Source organism: Helianthus annuus, chromosome 6 (assembly GCF_002127325.2).
Source record: "Helianthus annuus cultivar XRQ/B chromosome 6, HanXRQr2.0-SUNRISE, whole genome shotgun sequence".
Lineage (NCBI taxonomy): Eukaryota > Viridiplantae > Streptophyta > Magnoliopsida > Asterales > Asteraceae > Helianthus > Helianthus annuus.
Window position 1 is genome coordinate 115,043,610 of NC_035438.2, and position 22,247 is coordinate 115,065,856.

A 22,247-nucleotide genomic window follows, 5' to 3' on the forward strand; every position below is an offset into this window, starting at 1 on the left:
ATATTACACATGTGATTGAATGTGCATCCAATGCACACGTGCACCATTTATGTAACGTCATAACGTCTGATGTTTTGCAGGTGTGCATATTAAAGCCATAAAAACAAGGAAACGCTCAAATGCACCTGATGCTAATAATGACAACCCAGTAAACGAAGGATCTGTTACCGTAAAACTGAGGTCGGGGAAGTCGATACGCTCGAAAACAGTTGACAATGAACACAAAGACGCAAAAAACACACCCAAAGGTAAAAAATGAAGGTTACAAACCGTAGTAATTGGTGTTCAATACGAACACATGTATCTCCAAGACAACTGTGTATAGCGATAAAGGGTATGACAGAGAAATAGAAATAAGCTGTTAGAAGCCTAGGTTTTGGTAAACTTCTATCAATCCAAAACGACGGCATACCTGGGAGGTTGGGCCATTACGTAGTTGTCAATCTTGACACGGACAATATGGAGATCAATGCAGGATGTGTTAAGATTAAGATCGATGGGGATGCAATCCACAACCTTTTGGGGATAAGAAACCATGGTATATATATCTGGAAACATTCGAATACAAGAAAAAAAAATTTGGGATTACAAAAGAATGCAGAAACATGTACAAGGGAAGTTACGTTACACCTTCAGCCATATCAAAAAACATAGAGGAGAACGGCGATGATGATGGAATAATGTTCAAACTGAATTTTTTGACATTATTCATGAGCACATTTGTTGAAAATCAAGACCAAGGAAAGTGTGATCTTAATTTCCTACACCATATGACGGATGAAATAAACCCACAACATGTTGATTGGTGGGCGTACATCATCAATTCGATCAAGAAATGAAAAAAAAACATGGAGAAGGTGTGACAAAAATTGTTTCTTCACGGGCGCGTTAACAATCCTAACAGTATGTATTACATGTTTTATATACGCGCACGTGTGTGTATCTGTGTAATTGTAATTCATAAATTACGTTTCTTATCACTATAATGATCACATGTGCAAGTTAATCAGAATTCACGTGTAATATGACATGTATTACACATGTGATATGTATTGTGTTTATAGTTAACATGTAATATAAAAAAATGTGCTTGTAATTCACTTGTAATGTATGTGCATTTGTAATTCACAGGTGTTATTCACATATGTATCAACTGATAAATATGTTCTAACTGGTTTATGTCACACATGTGAACAGCTGTTGTACGTTGATCGAACGAATGTCCCTCCAATAAATGTTGATCGACATATGAGCCCGCTTGAATTCTGGACAATCGAAAAGTTGCGAAAGAGGGAGAGAATCGAATTGAAAAATGGAGGTTTTGGCATGGGCGAGTTAAGATATCAATACGTTTATCCAAAAAAACGACACATCTGAACATGTCACAGAAAACAATTTGAACGAGATAATGCTTTATGATGATACGAGTAATCCAGTTGATTTGACGGTACGCTATTGTATACATTTATCTAAACCTGTATTATATATATATATATATGTATATATATGTGTGTGTGTGTGTGTGTATACTCCACACGTGTGCTACACACTTATCATGTAATGTCAACATGGACATGTTACAAAACTGGACGCTCTGTTCGATCGCATCACGAGGGACAAAAAATATTAGAAAAAGCGTTGTGTGATGCATGTTTGGCTTTCCCGGACGTACCTGAGATACAAAACTGCATACAAAAATACAAAACAATATACAAAGAAGTGATTGATATCAATGAACATGTAACGCAAACTGGATGGACACAGTTTTTTGAAGAAAATATTGGAGAAATCATTGCAAAAATGAACAAAGTTGAACATGTGCAAAAGAAGAAAGAAAGCGATACCTCAATGCCAAACTTTGATCTTGGCATTAGTTCACAAGAGTCTGGGAGCATATCGGGTGAAATAAACTTAAAATCTGCTGAGCATCAACAAAGTGCGTCTATTAATCAGCCGGTAGACATCAATGAAAAACTGAACGACGACGAACAACTGATATGGTCGTATATGTTAGCAATCGCCCATGACAAAAATGATGGAGAAAAACGACAAACAACTCAAGAAAAGAATGCAACGAAAAAGAAAACGAGAGCAATGTCAGAAGAAGATGCAAAAGCAGAACAAAAACAAATGGAATAGGAACTGAAGGCAGCAAAAATAGAAGCAGAAAAGAAAGAAGTCGAAAGACTTTTCTTGTAAGTTTTATTACATTTATGCATTATGAAGTTTGCAAACTATTATTATGATTCACATGTGTAACTGATGTGAACATATGTATACAGGAAAGATATTTTCGCAACTACATACGGACTAGAAACAAGAGCGTTTCTGTTAGCACACCTTATTCCAGGCAAACAGTTGTACACATGTGCTATAGATTGTTGGGCGGGTGTTTTGAACCATCAAGAAGGTTTGAAAAATAAGGATGGACCTAAACGTTTGTTTTGTTACACGTCGACAATTGTAAGTATTATATGATAAACAAATTTTTACCATTACTATTAAATATACTCAAACGTGTTTTGTTTTTTTTTTATTGGTTTTTTTAATAACAAAACAGAATGGATGGATACTAAACAGAAAGCATACTGTGGAGGCAAGGACAGCAGCATTCCAAAAGAACCTGTTAATAGTGCTTGAACGTAACGCCGACAGACTTGATCTGAAATCATATGATGTAGTTGTGATTCCTGTACTGGAAAGTCACCACTATTACTTAGTATGCTTTGACTTGAGGGAGCCTTCAATTGAAGTGATAGACAATATGCATCCAAAATTTGCTTGGGTATCAATGAAAGACGGTAACAGCTTCGCGTCAAAAGGCACACCAAACAAGATTGTAAGTTATTAAATATAATGACAATGACATTAAATAGCGATACACATGTGCACCATTTCAATGTGGATGTTGATATCACCTAACCTACAGTTTATTAATGGCAGAAACATATCGTATGTGCTTACATGCGTAGTGTCCAACACCCGAGTGCACAAGCATTATCAAGCGTAACAATATCAAAGAAAGAGATTGGCTGGGCAACAAGACACAACTTCACTGACTATGGGATTTTCGCCATGTGGCATAGGGAATTGTACTACGGAAAGAACAAACCGTTTGAATGCGGATTCAACAACAGGGAATCAATGCAACAAAGTCAGATAAACAACCACAGGATGAAATATTGTGCAAGAATCCTGCTTTCTGATGCAAACATGTTCAAAGAAAATGTTATAGCGGATGCAAAGAATGAAGCGAACACGGCCAAACAGAATGAATTGGAAGGTGCAACAGATAAAGGATAGATGGAAAATCGAACACACATGTGAAACACTAACATTTCGATATTGCTTTTGACTATTATCTCGTATTGATACAATCTTTAGATGTTATGATTGATACAATATTATTAGTATAACATGATTGTGTAAGACATATTATGCTTTATGCACTTTTGATTTCTAGCATCTATATTGGATACGAATGTTTAACGGTTTTGACAGTTGTATGCATTTCACGTGTGTAATGTTTCAGCAAACAGTATCATAGAAAAGAAAAACGTATCACAACTTTACGGTAACATTATACAGCACACGTGAAATACAACTACATAACTATATATATATATATATATATATATATATATATATATATATATATATATATATAAACCGAATGTATCATGACTTGGGTTATTCTTAATAATTTTATTTGTAATATAATACCAAGATCGATCATATGAAATATCCATATAAAATGATTGTGAACAAATCTATCAGACGTGTAATATAAGGTCAAAATCGATGTTACCATAAAACAAGTAATGCATACATGTAGTATAATATCAGATTGAATATAACGTCAAAATATGTAACACCATGTATGCTTATGTAACATAAACTCAAGTTTAAACATGTAACACAAATCCATAAAAACATGTCATCACAAACAGGATGCATGTGTAATACTAGAAAAAAATCCATAATCCCACGAAATTTATTCAATGCGCATGTGTAATGTAAGAGTCACATTGCTTATTATGTAAAACAAGTCTCAAATATTGTATAAACCAAATCACTCATCAAGCGGGTCGGACGAACGTATGGTGGATCTTCTAGTGGCCCGAGTACAAATGCGAGACGATGGTCCAACAGATGTATCACTGTTAGACGAATCAAAGGCACCAACATGACATGAATCTTCTAGAACAGCAACATTACCAGCTTTAGCAGCTTTTGCAGCAGCAGTCGCGGCTTCTTTGGCAGCCCGAACTTTTTCACAATTACGTGAGTCATGATCATTAACGTATTTCTTGCATTTTCCACACAGCCTAGTAGTTTTAGCACTATTAACAACAGCCTTTTCCCCGGGACCAATGAGTCGATGGTTGGTACCGCACCATTTGTTTCGTACGCCTTGTGGTGGATTTATCGAGACGTCCATATCTTCAGGCTGTTTGAGAAGGCCACTGATCACAGCTGATGTCTTGTTACACGCCGGTTCGGTCGGGAATTCACGAAACACCCGATTCCTAATTTCTTTAATTTCCCCAGATAACTCAGAAAGTTTACCAATATTACGCCTTAAACGATCAGTACACTCAATGACCAAATCAAAAATCTCATTCCGGATTACAGTTTCTGCGTCTGTATCAACAGAATACCTGTTCGACATGCTAAAAACCCTCCTTGGCAATATGTCTCATTTCCATCTACCAGGTTGATACTGAATGGGAATTTCATCAACCTGGTTGTATCTATACACGCAAAAGGCATGCCTACACAAATATCCAAGGCGTGTATAACCCATACACGAACATGAAACCGATCTATCACCTGTATCAAAACTGACCTGCAACACATGTGTATATGTTACAAATGTTAAAAAACATAACGTTGATAATTATAATGAACATGTGTAATACAACCATATAATAAGCCAAATTACCTCAAATTCATTAATATCTTTGTACTGCCTGTTAGTGTGAACAATTGTATAAATTTTTACCCCATAAATTTCTGGGGTTTTTGAAGCAATATAGCAGAATGCCATGCCTCTATATATCTCTTTTTGCACCTCCAAAAACAGCGTATGTGTATATAACTCCGAGGCATGTCTTTCGATAGGCACGTTCTTCGGCATTGATGGTGCTATTGTGTTACTTTCGAACTCCAGTTGATGTGTGTAAAATGCAACATATAAATTACATCAAATGAGGCATAAAACTAACCCTTTTTAAGTACTAATGTTGGAAAAAGAGTGTTTTTGTCTTCCTTTTGTATTTTCAGGATTAAATGAGCTCAAATTCACAAAAGAAGCAAAAAAGACAGCTAAATCTAACATAAATACAAGAAAAGGAACAAAAGTGGATTGCCCGACCCCTCGACAGCATCCTCCCAAGCAAAATAGAGAAGGCAGAAGACTGAACACGCCCCGTGCTCAGCCAGCACGGGGCCGTGCCCAAGAAGCAGCAGAAAAGACAAACCTATAGAAGCTTCTATTGCCCACCACGGGGCCGTGTCCAGTGAATACGGGGGCGTGGTGAAAGTACAGCAGGCGCATTAATTGTAATTGCGAATTACAATTAATGAAGAGAGAGAGTGTCAGACAGGCACGGGGGCGTGTCCAGCGGACACGGGGCCGTGCCCAGCCTTCTGTTCAGCCTATAAATAGAAGTGCTTGGTTTCATTGCAACTCATCCCTTGGCACACCACCTCTCTCACACTTCATCCACCACCCACCACCACCATAACACCATCATCCACCACCATCATCCGTTGTCCATCATAGAGTGTGTGAGTCGTCTCGGGATCCAAGATTGATCGTAAGAGTTCTTGACAATCAAGGCCATGTTTGCCTAAGTCTCTTACATCACTTGGTGAAGACAAGTGTTTAGTATAATACTTTTTATTTTTAATCTTTTGCACTTTTTATTTGGTTTTGTATTAATGACTTTAATAACTAGTTGCTTATGTTGAAGGTGATCTTTCCTTATCGTTTGTCCGTGGTGTCTTGGCATTATTTTACTGTCTATATAAAATAAAAGATTTTCACCATTCATATCTCCACGGTCTATATGGAGGTATGTTGGCTACCTGGTCGGGGGTTAAGGGAACGGTTTGGTAAGGGTCTTGCCCTTGTTCAGCGTTTAGAGGTCCTGCAAGGGACCTGGGTCAAATTTAGTAGGATCTCCTTCAATGCCCATAGGTATTGGATGGCGGGGATCCAAACTCTTTGACCCCCTCATAAGTTAACTACTATTAATACTATAACCCGGCTATTTAGGACTATATCCCTGCTGACTCAGACTACTTAGTCGAGGGTAACATCACCGCCAAAAGCGGGGCCTACCATAATTTGCATTAATAACTTAATTCATTATCTTGCAATAATCCAACCCTTTAGGATTGTATCCTTGCTGACTCAAACTACTGGGTTGAGGGTAACGTCGCCTTCAAAAGAGGGGCCTACTACAATAACTAAGATAATCTCTTAAACAAGTGCAAAAGTGCGAAAATAATCAAAGGTTATACTAATACACGAGTCGGATCCAAGTAATTCATCTTTTCTATCTGTTTTTATTTTATTTTTATTTTTTAGCATTTAGTTAGTTTTTATTTTCTTAGTTTAAAAATCTTTTTTAACATTTTGATTTGATTAGACGTTGAGTATAAACCGGTACTAAAAGCTCTTGTGTCCTTGGACGACCTCGGTATCTTACCAACACTATACTACGTCCACGATGGGTGCACTTGCCCATATGTGTGTTTAGTGTTAGTAAATATCGTGTTTTATAAATATAAAACTTGACTAAAAGTGTAAAAAGGGCTTAAAATATACATCTAAATTATATACACGCTAACACGCATCAAGTTTTTGGCGCCACTTGTGACACCTGTGTCACTGCAACCATCAAAAAGATTCCAAAACAATGAAATATTGAACCTCATACTTGGGATTCGTAAAAATATGTGTATCATTTGCACACATCAACTCTTGTTCGATTTTAAGCTTTAAATCGCTCTCTAGAGGGTTATACGCGCTCTGATGCGTAAAAATAACCAGTTTAATCCAACGAATACTCCGAAATAGTGACATAGGCTTAACATACCTTAAATAACTTTTACATAACTTAGAAATAAGTTTTGAAGGCTTTGGTATGGCAAAAACAAGTTAATTCGCTTACAGGGACTAAACTTGACAAACTGCGAAAGTATGCAAATTTGAACTGTAACGAACATTCCGGAACATATCCATAAGTTAAACATACCATAAATATCCTTTACATGGCTTAGAAATAGGCTTTGAGGTGTTTGGTATGCTAAAACAAACTTTTGGATCATTCAGGGACTAAAAGTGTCAAAAAGTGCACAAGTTTGCACTTTCGCGCATAACTTACGTTCTGAATACATCCGGACATCCAAAAATTTATGTAAGCATCCTCATATTATGCCTTAGTGTTTGGCATGAGAAAAATCCATTCATCGCGTCATTTGGATCGTTTTTCGCGCTTATGCGCATTCCGTCGTAATTAAGCGAACATCGCGTTCGTACGACCAAACGAACCAACATCCGGAACATTTTTGAGCATGTTTCATGTCCACAATGTTTAGGCATCATTTTAGGGCCTTAAAGTTGGCTTTACGGGCCTTAGAAGTGTCGGAAATGGCTTAAATACGTAACAGGGACCAAAACTGCCAATTTTGAAAGTATGTGTAGATCAGAAGCTTCAGGCGGCCCGCGTGAGTTTTGCCTAAATGTTGAGGCGGGCCACGTCAGACTGTCAGACCAGATTCAATGTTTCTAATCAATGCAGTTGGCCTTTCGTTCGATCAAGGGGCAATGCCCTTTCACCCAATCAAAGGCCAAAGGCCATTTTCAGTAACCACCACATTTTTTACAAGTGTACGCATGAGATCGCGGCACGATATTCGATAAACGATCCTAACGGTTCCACTTTTCCTATAAATACCCCCTCCCTTTTGTGTAAAAATCACAAGAATCAGATCTAAAAGCTCTAAGTTGAAGTATTGCTTCATACCTGAGTTTCTCTGATCTAGATTAGCATTCGGGGACCCTCCGTAAGTATTCTTTCGTTGTTTTATCGCTTTTCGAGTCCGAAAGTCAACGTTTTGTTGACTTTCTGCATTGACCAGCTTATGGTCGATGCGAAGTTCATGGAACTTCATAACGTGAGCGTGATCACGATGGTTATAGTCCGTAGTGACTATACCTACTGGTCACCACGTTATCTAGGCTCAGTGACGAGTCGTAGTTTCGGCCAAAATGCGCATTCTTGCGCATTTTGTAACCAAACTACTCGTAAGCATCAAAGCCGTTTGTTTTGATGCCAAACCTGTTTTCTAAACTTAGTTAAGCATGTTCTAACATGCTTAGCTCGTCACTTTTAGTTTAGTGCTTATATAGGGTCGTAAGGTAAGCGATCTAAACCATCGCTTATACTTTCGAACCCGACCCATTTGGTCGATCGTTAGGATCCGACCAAACACATTAGGTGACCATAGCTATAACCTTCCGAGGTTATACCTTGTAGTCGCGATGTTAGGCGTTCCGAACGCGTTCTACGCGAACGACGCGTTAGGGTAGCATAAGCTACCTAAACGGGTCGTGATGGACCGTAAGCACATAGGTTAAGTTTCATTTTAGTATGTAGGCTTTGTTAAACCATATTACGCGAGTCTCCATACTCGTTTGGTTTACGAACCCGCGTACTATCCGATCCTTCCGATTTGGTCCGGTATATTAACATAGCTCCCTATTAGGTGCCGTTTGATATCCCGTGATCTTTAGCATTATCTGGTTATTATACAAGAACTCCAAAGCAATCTCAGGTGAGTACATAGTTCCCCTCTTTTACTGTTTTCAACTGTTTTGGGGTGAAGCATGTGTACCTATCTGTTATTTTCATGATTTCAAAGTATAATTGATTATACATGTTAGTATTTATCTTTTGACAAACTAAATGACTATCTATGGTTTAAACACTGATTTCTCAAAAATTACAAAAGTAATTGTTGGAATAGTACTTATTTTGTTCACCAGACCGATTGGTAGTAAGATATAGCGCTATAGGACTAGACACCCCATCCCTGTTGTCATGGAATGTCTGAAACCAATTTGTTTCTCCATCCAAATAGGGATTTCCTTTGTGGTATCCTTATAGTCTCAAAGGTGTAGTTTGATGCACTAGGTCTGAATGAATTCTTAAATCGCACCTTTAAAGTATATTTTGATATACTCCCAAAAAGTATAGTTTGATATACTCTCATGTGTGGTATTGTACAGAACCAACATAAGCATTTTATCAACAAACCAAAACATATTTTTAATATGTTATTTACAAATCCAAAGTATACTATTAATATGCTGCTATAAGGTTATTCGATTAACCTTACATCATTTCACTTACCATACATAACTTTTGTTTATACATTACGTGGTTTACATTTAACTTGAGTTATACAATCACCTTGGACTATTGGTTTAAACATGAACATTCTATATTGGTGGTTTGGTTTGCGTAAGTGACTTAAGTAACGAGGCGTGTGTAATATGATACAAGCATGGTGGATACGCCGCTGGTACTTCCTATATATAAGTGTTTGTATGGTATTACATATCGTAGCGTTATTTGAATCATTTCAATTTGAGACATATGACCTTTTATACAAATAACACACTTTTCACGAGACATTGTTTTACAAACGACTTATCTTATACAAACACATTTTACATGGTTATCCGTTTAACAATACAGTGTTCTCTTATTTATACATAACATCCAATCTTATCGTTTTTCAAATGATTTACAAGACAAAGCAAATTACAAGGTTCATGACTAACTGTTATTAAACGTTTTCTTTAAACTCAAGTCATGAATCCCATTTTCACAAAACCTATGTATCTCACAGGCATTTTTATGCTGACGTACCTATTTTTACACATGTTTCAGGTGTTGTCTTGAGATGATTGTTGATACATGCTACATTTAGGATGGACTCGTGCCTTAGCAACTTTAAAACTTGGAAGATCATAGTTGTACTTATGTGATTGTAATAGAACAATGAGTTCATTTAATCAATAAAACAATATTTAAATTTCCATGTGTTATGAAACAATGATTCTGTTACAACACTCCCCGACGTTTCCGCCACGTTTTGTTGTTCCACGTGGTCGGGGTGTGACAGAAAAGTTGGTATCAGAGCTCATGGTTATAGGGAATTAGGTTATTAGTAATGCTTTGACCTAGTCTATAACCTTTCTAGGACCCTAACGCGAGTTTACTTGCGTTTAGTCATAAAACAATATTGTCACCTATCCTTAGGCGACGACCCCGACAAGAACATAAATTTCAAAACCGCTTTGAAAACTAATCATCTGTTCTAGGATGATTGATTTCTAGGTTTTGAACCCTCTGTTATAAGGTTTTGAACCCCTTTGAATTTTCAAAATCCCGTCAAAGTTGGTCTAAATAATGTGAACACATGCAAACTGGAAGGGTGGATGCCTGTACCCTGAGTTTTCTGTCTAAGGCTAGAGTGTTCGTACAAATCCACATAATCGGACCAGTCACTCTTACCTGGGAACTCTTGGGGTGAGTGTCCACTTATAGGCGAGCATGTCTTCGCGATACATTATTTTTGGCCTATTTACTTTGATTAATCACCGAGGTCGTTTGCTGCCTTCTAGTAACAAACAAATGACCACTATCCTTGTTTTCATCAGATATGTTTCATCTCATTCTTTTCGTCTAATTCTCTCACTCGTTTCCTCTCATGTTTCCTCTTTTAGAATGCCTCCTCGACGCGACAATCAAATGGCGAATGCCGAACTGGCGGAAATTATCGCGCAGCAAATGGCTGCTGCCTTCCCAAATCTTTATGCTCAAATAACCCAAGCCATCAACAACAACAACAACAATGCTCCATGCAATTTCAAGATTTTTAACTCGGCTAAACCACTCAAGTTTAGTGGTTCTGAGGGAGCAACTGGGCTTCTTCAATGGTTCGAGAGCATTGAGAATACTTTCCGTCACGTTCAGTGTCCTGAAAATCGCAACGTCGAGTTTTCTTCGAGTGTGTTTCAGAAGAGGGCTCTTACGTGGTGGAACGGGGTTATGAGAGACCGCGGTGCAGAGGTTGCATTAGCACAGACTTGGGCCGAGCTTAGGGCTCTTATGATGAAGGAATTCTGTCCTCGTCATGAGCTTAGGGCTCTAGAAAGGGAATTTGATGATTTAAAGCAAGACAGTGGGGAACATCGAGCCTATACTGATCGCTATGAGGAATTGAGCTTGTTATGCCCTACTATGGTTACGCCTCTGGATAAGGTGATTGAGAAATACATTGATGGGCTTCCTGACGTAGTTCAGGATATCGTTACTGGCAGCAACCCTACTACTGTCAGACAAGCCATTGAATTGGCTGCCACTCTGACTGAATCCCAAATCAAGAAGCGCAAGCTGTTTCGGAAGGGCGACTTAAGACCATCTGACAAGACTGCTCATGTGGAACCAAAGGAAGAAAGTGCTGAGGTGTCCAAGAAGAAAAAGCGCAAAGCCTCTCAAAGCTACGCTATAACTGCTCAAGACAAACAAGTTGCACCAAACCAACCAGCACAACCTCGTAAAAGACAAAACTATGTTGGTACCGCACCTTTGTGCAACAAGTGCAACCGTCATCATCTAGAGCAAGAGCAGTGTCACAAATGTACCCACTGTGGACGGTTGGGACATTTGATCAATGTTTGTCGTTATGCAAATCAAGCTGCTGCAAACCCTGCTGCTGTTCAAGCACGGTTCCCTCTAGGGTCATGTTATAACTGTGGTGACCTTACCCACTACAGGAACAATTGCCCAAGGCTTGTTAACATACCTCCAGCGCGTGGACGAGTGTTCAACATCAATGAGGCAAATATGAACAATGATGCAGCAGTGAACAATTAGTGTTTTGTGTTTCCTTGGTTGTTATCTTTTGACACTTCAAGACAATTCCGTTGTTACATAAATAAAGATTTGTTGTTTTTATTTCTGCAAAATTTATGCGTTTGTATGAATGCTTGATGAAACCTTATGATGTCAACCCAAAGACAGACTACTCGTATGGTTCTGTCATATTATGATCACTTGTGATCTCCCCAAGAACCTTAAACTCTCGTTTCTTTTAAGAATCAAAGTTAAACTCTTATTGAGAAACCCTCTATCTTTATAGATAGATCTTTATAAATCATTAAAGTGCCAAATGAAATCCATAGATTGGATTCCTAGTGTGCTTTAATATCCATACCTAAGGATAACAAAATAAAGAATCAAGTTAACTAATTTTGTGCTTATATGTTTTCTTACATGTTTTGTGGTTGTATGTGATCCATCCAAATCCTCATAGACTCTTTCATATCTCATACGAGAGATTCGCAATAGGATATCCAAAGATACTATCTTAAACCCTTAATGGATTTCAACATTGTAGTTAAGTCCCTCTGGTTATAAAGTATTATTCTATAATTGGACCTCTTGAATGGTCTGCTTAAACAGATTGATTTTGAAAATCTGATTAGAAATATCATGTGATGATATAACTAAAAATGATCCCTTAAGTGGTCTATTTAAAGAGATCGTTCGTTGATCTAATTAAAAGGATCCTTTGGTGGTCTAGCCGAATCGCTTCATGTTTATTCAGGTAATTTTTCCTACACATTATGGAATTCAGTGCACAGGAGCCACAGGAAGCTTCATCTTGCGTTAAGACCTAGTGACAAGAATAATGATACGGGAGAAGTCTCGGACCTCGACCAATGTCATTCGTTCTCACGCTCCCCCAATTCTGATCTCAATCACACACCAAGTTTCCTATGATAAGTCTTCATAAGAAACATTCTTCTGTTCGTAGCTCAAAATTCCATGTTTTATTATTACTAGGAATTCGCTTGAGGGTTAACAAATTCGCTAAGAGTCCTAACATGGCCCCGAGTGTTACTTAAGGGTTCAAGGGATCTATTAGAAGGCGAAACCGTCACAGCTGTCTTCACAAGTTTCCTCTAGAATTAAATTTCGGGACGAAATTTCCTAAAGTAGGGGAGACTGTGACACCTGTGTCACTGCAACCATCAAACAGATTCCAAAACAATGAAATATTGTATCTCATACTTGGGATTCGTAAAAATATGTGTATCATTTGCACACATCAACTCTTGTTCGATTTTAAGCTTTAAATCGCTCTCTGGAGGGTTATACGCGCTCTGATGCGTAAAAATAACCAGTTTAATCCAACGAATACTCCGGAATAGTGACATAGGCTTAACATACCTTAAATAACTTTTACATAACTTAGAAATAAGTTTTGAAGGCTTTGGTATGGCAAAAACAAGTTAATTCGCTTACAGGGACTAAACTTGACAAACTGAGAAAGTATGCCAATTTGAACTGTAACGAACATTCCGGAACATATCCATAAGTTAAACATACCATAAATATCCTTTACATGGCTTAGAAATAGGATTTGAGGTGTTTGGTATGCTAAAACAAACTTTTGGATCATTCAGGGACTAAAAGTGTCAAAAAGTGCACAAGTTTGCACTTTCGCGCATAACTTACGTTCTCAATACATCCGGACATCCAAAAATTTATGTAAGCATCCTCATATTATTCCTTAGTGTTTGGCATGAGAAAAATCCATTCATCGCGTCATTTGGATCGTTTTTCGCGCTTATGCGCATTCCGTCGTAATTAAGTGAACATCGCGTTCGTACGACCAAACGAACCAACATCCGGAACATTTTTGAGCATGTTTCATGTCCACAATGTTTAGGCATCATTTTAAGGCCTTAAAGTTGGCTTTACGGGCCTTAGAAGTGTCGGAAATGGCTTAAATACGCAACAGGGACCAAAACTGCCAATTTTGAAAGTATGTGCAGATCAGAAGCTTCAGGCGGCCCGCGTGAGTTTTGCCTAAATGTTGAGGCGGGCCGCGTCAGACTGTCAAACCAGATTCAATGTTTCTAATCAATGCAGTTGGCCTTTCGTTCGATCAAGGGGCAATGCCCTTTCACCCAATCAAAGGCCAAAGGCCATTTTTAGTAACCACCACATTTTTGACAAGTGTACGCACGAGATCGCGGCACGATATTCGATAAACGATCCTAACGGTTCCACTTTTCCTATAAATACCCCCTCCCTTTTGTGTAAAAATCACAAGAATCAGATCTAAAAGCTCTAAGTTGAAGTATTGCTTCATACCTGAGTTTCTCTGATCTAGATTAGCATTCGGGGACCCTCCGTAAGTATTCTTTCGTTGTTTTATCGCTTTTCGAGTCCGAAAGTCAATGTTTTGTTGACTTTCTGCATTGACCAGCTTATGGTCGATGCGAAGTTCATGGAACTTCATAACGTGAGCGTGATCACGATGGTTATAGTCCGTAGTGACTATACCTACTGGTCACCACGTTATCTAGGCTCAGTGACGATTCGTAGTTTCGGCCAAAATGCGCATTCTTGCGTATTTTGTAACCAAACTACTCGTAAGCATCAAAGCCGTTTGTTTTGATGCCAAATCTGTTTTCCAAACTTAGTTAAGCATGTTCTAACATGCTTAGCTCGTCACTTTTAGTTTAGTGCTTATATAGGGTCGTAAGGTAAGCGATCTAAACCATCGCTTATACTTTCGAACCCGACCCATTTGGTCGATCATTAGGATCCGACCAAACACATTAGGTGACCATAGCTATAACCTTCCGAGGTTATACCTTGTAGTCGCGATGTTAGGCGTTCCGAACGCGTTCTACGCGAACGACGCGTTAGGGTAGCATAAGCTACCTAAACGGGTCGTGAAGGACCGGAAGCACTTAGGTTAAGTTTCATTTTAGTATGTAGGCTTTGTTAAACCATATTACGCGAGTCTCCATACTCGTTTGGTTTACGAACCCGCGTACTATTCGATCCTTCCGATTTGGTCCGGTATATTAACATAGCTACCTATTAGGTGCCGTTTGATATCCCGTGATCTTTAGCATTATCTGGTTATTATACAAGAACTCCAAAGCAATCTCAGGTGAGTACATAGTTCCCCTCTTTTACTGTTTTCAACTGTTTTGGGGTGAAGCATGTGTACCTATCTGTTATTTTCATGATTTCAAAGTATAATTGATTATACATGTTAGTATTTATCTTTTGACAAACTAAATGACTATCTATGGTTTAAACACTGATTTCTCAAAAATTACAAAAGTAATTGTTGGAATAGTACTTATTTTGTTCACCAGACCGATTGGTAGTATGATATAGCGCTATAGGACTAGACACCCCATTCCTGTTGTCATGGAATGTCTGAAACCAATTTGTTTCTCCATCCAAATAGGGATTTCCTTTGTGGTATCCTTATAGTCTCAAAGGTGTAGTTTGATGCACTAGGTCTGAATGAATTCTTAAATCGCACCTTTAAAGTATATTTTGATATACTCCCAAAAAGTATAGTTTGATATACTCTCATGTGTGGTATTGTACAGAACCAACATAAGCATTTTATCAACAAACCAAAACATATTTTTAATATGTTATTTACAAATCCAAAGTATACTATTAATATGCTGCTATAAGGTTATTCGATTAACCTTACATCATTTCACTTACCATACATAACTTTTGTTTATACATTACGTGGTTTACATTTAACTTGAGTTATACAATCACCTTGGACTATTGGTTTAAACATGAACATTCTATATTGGTGGTTTGGTTTGCGTAAGTGACTTAAGTAACGAGGCGTGTGTAATATGATACAAGCATGGTGGATACGCCGCTGGTACTTCCTATATATAAGTGTTTGTATGGTATTACATATCGTAGCGTTATTTGAATCATTTCAATTTGAGACATATGACCTTTTATACAAATAACACACTTTTCACGAGACATTGTTTTACAAACGACTTATCTTATACAAACACATTTTACATGGTTATCCGTTTAACAATACAGTGTTCTCTTATTTATACATAACATCCAATCTTATCGTTTTTCAAATGATTTACAAGACAAAGCAAATTACAAGGTTCATGACTAACTGTTATTAAACGTTTTCTTTAAACTCAAGTCATGAATCCCATTTTCACAAAACCTATGTATCTCACAGGCATTTTTATGCTGACGTACCTATTTTTACACATGTTTCAGGTGTTGTCTTGAGATGATTGTTGATACATGCTACATTTAGGATGGACTCGTGCCTTAGCAACTTTAAAACTTGGAAGATCATAGTTGTACTTATGTGATTGTAATAGAACAATGAGTTCATTTAATCAATAAAACAATATTTAAATTTCCATGTGTTATGAAACAATGATTCTGTTACAACACTCCCCGACGTTTCCGCCACGTTTTGTTGTTCCACGTGGTCGGGGTGTGACAGAAAAGTTGGTATCAGAGCTCATGGTTATAGGGAATTAGGTTATTAGTAATGCTTTGACCTAGTCTATAACCTTTCTAGGACCCTAACGCGAGTTTACTTGCGTTTAGTCATAAAACAATATTGTCACCTATCCTTAGGCGACGACCCCGACAAGAACATAAATTTCAAAACCGCTTTGAAAACTAATCATCTGTTCTAGGATGATTGATTTCTAGGTTTTGAACCCTCTGTTATAAGGTTTTGAACCCCTTTGAATTTTCAAAATCCCGTCAAAGTTGGTCTAAATAATACACATGCAAACTGGAAGGGTGGATGCCTGTACCCTGAGTTTTCTGTCTAAGGCTAGAGTGTTCGTACAAATCCACATAATCGGACCAGTCACTCTTACCTGGGAACTCTTGGGGTGAGTGTCCACTTATAGGCGAGCATGTCTTCGCGATACATTATTTTTGGCCTATTTACTTTGATTAATCACCGAGGTCGTTTGCTGCCTTCTAGTAACAAACAAATGACCACTATCCTTGTTTTCATCAGATATGTTTCATCTCATTCTTTTCGTCTAATTCTCTCACTCGTTTCCTCTCATGTTTCCTCTTTTAGAATGCCTCCTCGACGCGACAATCAAATGGCGAATGCCGAACTGGCGGAAATTATCGCGCAGCAAATGGCTGCTGCCTTCCCAAATCTTTATGCTCAAATAACCCAAGCCATCAACAACAACAACAACAATGCTCCATGCAATTTCAAGATTTTTAACTCGGCTAAACCACTCAAGTTTAGTGGTTCTGAGGGAGCAACTGGGCTTCTTCAATGGTTCGAGAGCATTGAGAATACTTTCCGTCACGTTCAGTGTCCTGAAAATCGCAACGTCGAGTTTTCTTCGAGTGTGTTTCAGAAGAGGGCTCTTACGTGGTGGAACGGGGTTATGAGAGACCGCGGTGCAGAGGTTGCATTAGCACAGACTTGGGCCGAGCTTAGGGCTCTTATGATGAAGGAATTCTGTCCTCGTCATGAGCTTAGGGCTCTAGAAAGGGAATTTGATGATTTAAAGCAAGACAGTGGGGAACATCGAGCCTATACTGATCGCTATGAGGAATTGAGCTTGTTATGCCCTACTATGGTTACGCCTCTGGATAAGGTGATTGAGAAATACATTGATGGGCTTCCTGACGTAGTTCAGGATATCGTTACTGGCAGCAACCCTACTACTGTCAGACAAGCCATTGAATTGGCTGCCACTCTGACTGAATCCCAAATCAAGAAGCGCAAGCTGTTTCGGAAGGGCGACTTAAGACCATCTGACAAGACTGCTCATGTGGAACCAAAGGAAGAAAGTGCTGAGGTGTCCAAGAAGAAAAAGCGCAAAGCCTCTCAAAGCTACGCTATAACTGCTCAAGACAAACAAGTTGCACCAAACCAACCAGCACAACCTCGTAAAAGACAAAACTATGTTGGTACCGCACCTTTGTGCAACAAGTGCAACCGTCATCATCTAGAGCAAGAGCAGTGTCACAAATGTACCCACTGTGGACGGTTGGGACATTTGATCAATGTTTGTCGTTATGCAAATCAAGCTGCTGCAAACCCTGCTGCTGTTCAAGCACGGTTCCCTCCAGGGTCATGTTATAACTGTGGTGACCTTACCCACTACAGGAACAATTGCCCAAGGCTTGTTAACATACCTCCAGCGCGTGGACGAGTGTTCAACATCAATGAGGCAAATATGAACAATGATGCAGCAGTGAACAATTAGTGTTTTGTGTTTCCTTGGTTGTTATCTTTTGAAACTTCAAGGCAATTCCGTTGTTACATAAATAAAGATTTGTTGTTTTTATTTCTGCAAAATTTATGCGTTTGTATGAATGCTTGATGAAACCTTATGATGTCAACCCAAAGACAGACTACTCGTATGGTTCTGTCATATTATGATCACTTGTGATCTCCCCAAGAACCTTAAACTCTCGTTTCTTTTAAGAATCAAAGTTAAACTCTTATTGAGAAACCCTCTATCTTTATAGATAGATCTTTATAAATCATTAAAGTGCCAAATGAAATCCATAGATTGGATTCCTAGTGTGCTTTAATATCCATACCTAAGGATAACAAAATAAAGAATCAAGTTAACTAATTTTGTGCTTATATGTTTTCTTACATGTTTTGTGGTTGTATGTGATCCATCCAAATCCTCATAGACTCTTTCATATCTCATACGAGAGATTCGCAATAGGATATCCAAAGATACTATCTTAAACCCTTAATGGATTTCAACATTGTAGTTAAGTCCCTCTGGTTATAAAGTATTATTCTATAATTGGACCTCTTGAATGGTCTGCTTAAACAGATTGATTTTGAAAATCTGATTAGAAATATCATGTGATGATATAACTAAAAATGATCCCTTAAGTGGTCTATTTAAAGAGATCGTTCGTTGATCTAATTAAAAGGATCCTTTGGTGGTCTAGCCGAATCGCTTCATGTTTATTCAGGTAATTTTTCCTACACATTATGGAATTCAGTGCACATGAGCCACAGGAAGCTTCATCTTGCGTTAAGACCTAGTGACAAGAATAATGATACGGGAGAAGTCTCGGACCTCGACCAATGTCATTTGTTCTCACGCTCCCCCAATTCTGATCTCAATCACACACCAAGTTTCCTATGATAAGTCTTCATAAGAAACATTCTTCTGTTCGTAGCTCAAAATTCCATGTTTTATTATTACTAGGAATTCGCTTGAGGGTTAACAAATTCGCTAAGAGTCCTAACATGGCCCCGAATGTTACTTAAGGGTTCAAGGAATCTATTAGAAGGCGAAACCGTCACAGCTGTCTTCACAAGTTTCCTCTAGAATTAAATTTCGGGACGAAATTTCCTAAAGTAGGGGAGACTGTGACACCTGTCTCACTGCAACCATCAAACAGATTCCAAAACAATGAAATATTGTATCTCATACTTGGGATTCATAAAAATATGTGTATCATTTGCACACATCAACTCTTGTTCGATTTTAAGCTTTAAATCGCTCTCTGGAGGGTTATACGCGCTCTGATGCGTAAAAATAACCAGTTTAATCCAACGAATACTCTGGAATAGTGACATAGGCTTAACATACCTTAAATAACTTTTACATAACTTAGAAATAAGTTTTGAAGGCTTTGGTATGGCAAAAACAAGTTAATTCGCTTACAGGGACTAAACTTGACAAACTGAGAAAGTATGCCAATTTGAACTGTAACGAACATTCCGGAACATATCCATAAGTTAAACATACCCTAAATGTCCTTTACATGGCTTAGAAATAGGTTTTGAGGTGTTTGGTATGCTAAAACAAACTTTTGGATCATTCAGGGACTAAAAGTGTCAAAAAGTGCACAAGTTTGCACTTTCGCGCATAACTTACGTTCTGAATACATCCGGACATCCAAAAATTTATGTAAGCATCCTCATATTATGCCTTAGTGTTTGGCATGAGAAAAATCCATTCATCGCGTCATTTGGATCGTTTTTCGCGCTTATGCGCATTCCGTCGTAATTAAGCGAACATCGCGTTCGTACGACCAAACGAACCAACATCCGGAACATTTTTGAGCATGTTTCATGTCCACAATGTTTAGGCATCATTTTAGGGCCTTAAAGTTGGCTTTAGGGCCTTAGAAGTGTCGGAAATGGCTTAAATACGCAACAGGGACCAAAACTGCCAATTTTGAAAGTATGTGCAGATCAGAAGCTTCAGGCGGCCCGCGTGAGTTTTGCCTAAATGTTGAGGCGGGCCGCGTCAGACTGTCAGACCAGATTCAATGTTTCTAATCAATGCAGTTGGCCTTTCGTTCGATCAAGGGGCAATGCCCTTTCACCCAATCAAAGGCCAAAGGCCATTTTCAGTAACCACCACATTTTTGACAAGTGTACGCATGAGATAGCGGTACGATTTCTCAAAAATTAATTGACTATCTATGGTTTAAACACTGATTTCTCAAAAATTACAAAAGTAATTGTTGGAATAGTACTTATTTTGTTCACCAGACCGATTGGTAGTATGATATAGCGCTATAGGACTAGACACCCCATTCCTGTTGTCATGGAATGTCTGAAACCAATTTGTTTCTCCATCCAAATAGGGATTTCCTTTGTGGTATCCTTATAGTCTCAAAGGTGTAGTTTGATGCACTAGGTCTGAATGAATTCTTAAATCGCACCTTTAAAGTATATTTTGATATACTCCCAAAAAGTATAGTTTGATATACTCTCATGTGTGGTATTGTACAGAACCAACATAAGCATTTTATCAACAAACCAAAACATATTTTTAATATGTTATTTACAAATCCAAAGTATACTGTTAATATGCTGCTATAAGGTTATTCGATTAACCTTACATCATTTCACTTACCATACATAACTTTTGTTTATACATTACGTGGTTTACATTTAACTTGAGTTATACAATCACCTTGGACTATTGGTTTAAACATGAACATTCTATATTGGTGGTTTGGTTTGCGTAAGTGACTTAAGTAACGAGGCGTGTGTAATATGATACAAGCATGGTGGATACGCCGCTGGTACTTCCTATATATAAGTGTTTGTATGGTATTACATATCGTAGCGTTATTTGAATCATTTCAATTTGAGACATATGACCTTTTATACAAATAACACACTTTTCACGAGACATTGTTTTACAAATGACTTATCTTATACAAACACATTTTACATGGTTATCCGTTTAACAATACAGTGTTCTCTTATTTATACATAACATCCAATCTTATCGTTTTTCAAATGATTTACAAGACAAAGCAAATTACAAGGTTCATGACTAACTGTTATTAAACGTTTTCTTTAAACTCAAGTCATGAATCCCATTTTCACAAAACCTATGTATCTCACAGGCATTTTTATGCTGACGTACCTATTTTTACACATGTTTCAGGTGTTGTCTTGAGATGATTGTTGATACATGCTACATTTAGGATGGACTCGTGCCTTAGCAACTTTAAAACTTGGAAGATCATAGTTGTACTTATGTGATTGTAATAGAACAATGAGTTCATTTAATCAATAAAACAATATTTAAATTTCCATGTGTTATGAAACAATGATTCTGTTACAACACTCCCCGACGTTTCTGCCATGTTTTGTTGTTCCACGTGGTCGGGGTGTGACACCGCTGCCGGGGACACAAGGATTTAAGAAAGTTAGGAATCAACGGCCTAATCATATTTTTATCTTTCTTTTTAATTTTTTAGGATTTTCTTAGTTTTTCAGCTTCTGCAGAGCTCAGCACGGGTCGTGCCTGGTCGGACACGGGCCGTGCCCAGCGTAGTTACTGGCAGTTTTTAGTTTTCCAAGTTACAAAAGGCTGACCACGGGGCCGTGTCGGTGCAACACGGGGCCGTGTCCAACTCTCCAGTAACTGGGATCTGGAAAACAATCACTGTAACTCCGACCACGGGCCGTGTTCACTGAGCACGGGGCCGTGGTGAACCTTCTGACCAGCATTCTTTTCTTTTTTTTATTGCAGGACTTAGAACCAGACGCCATCCTACATAGTGTATGAGCTCCAGTTCTAAAAAGGACATAAAAGAACCTCTAGAAGAACCCGAACGCTTTCTCAGAAAAAGACTAAAAGCCAAAAACCAAGAGAAAGTTCCGGGGAATCCACCTCCAATGGCGGACCAACGTACCCTCATGGATTATCTACGACCCACCGTAGGTAACCTAGGCGCCGCTATCAATGCACCGAATGTTGAAGCCAATAACTTCGAACTTCGGCCACATTTGATACAAACGCTTCAAAACTCCGCAACCTTCCATGGGCTTGCGGA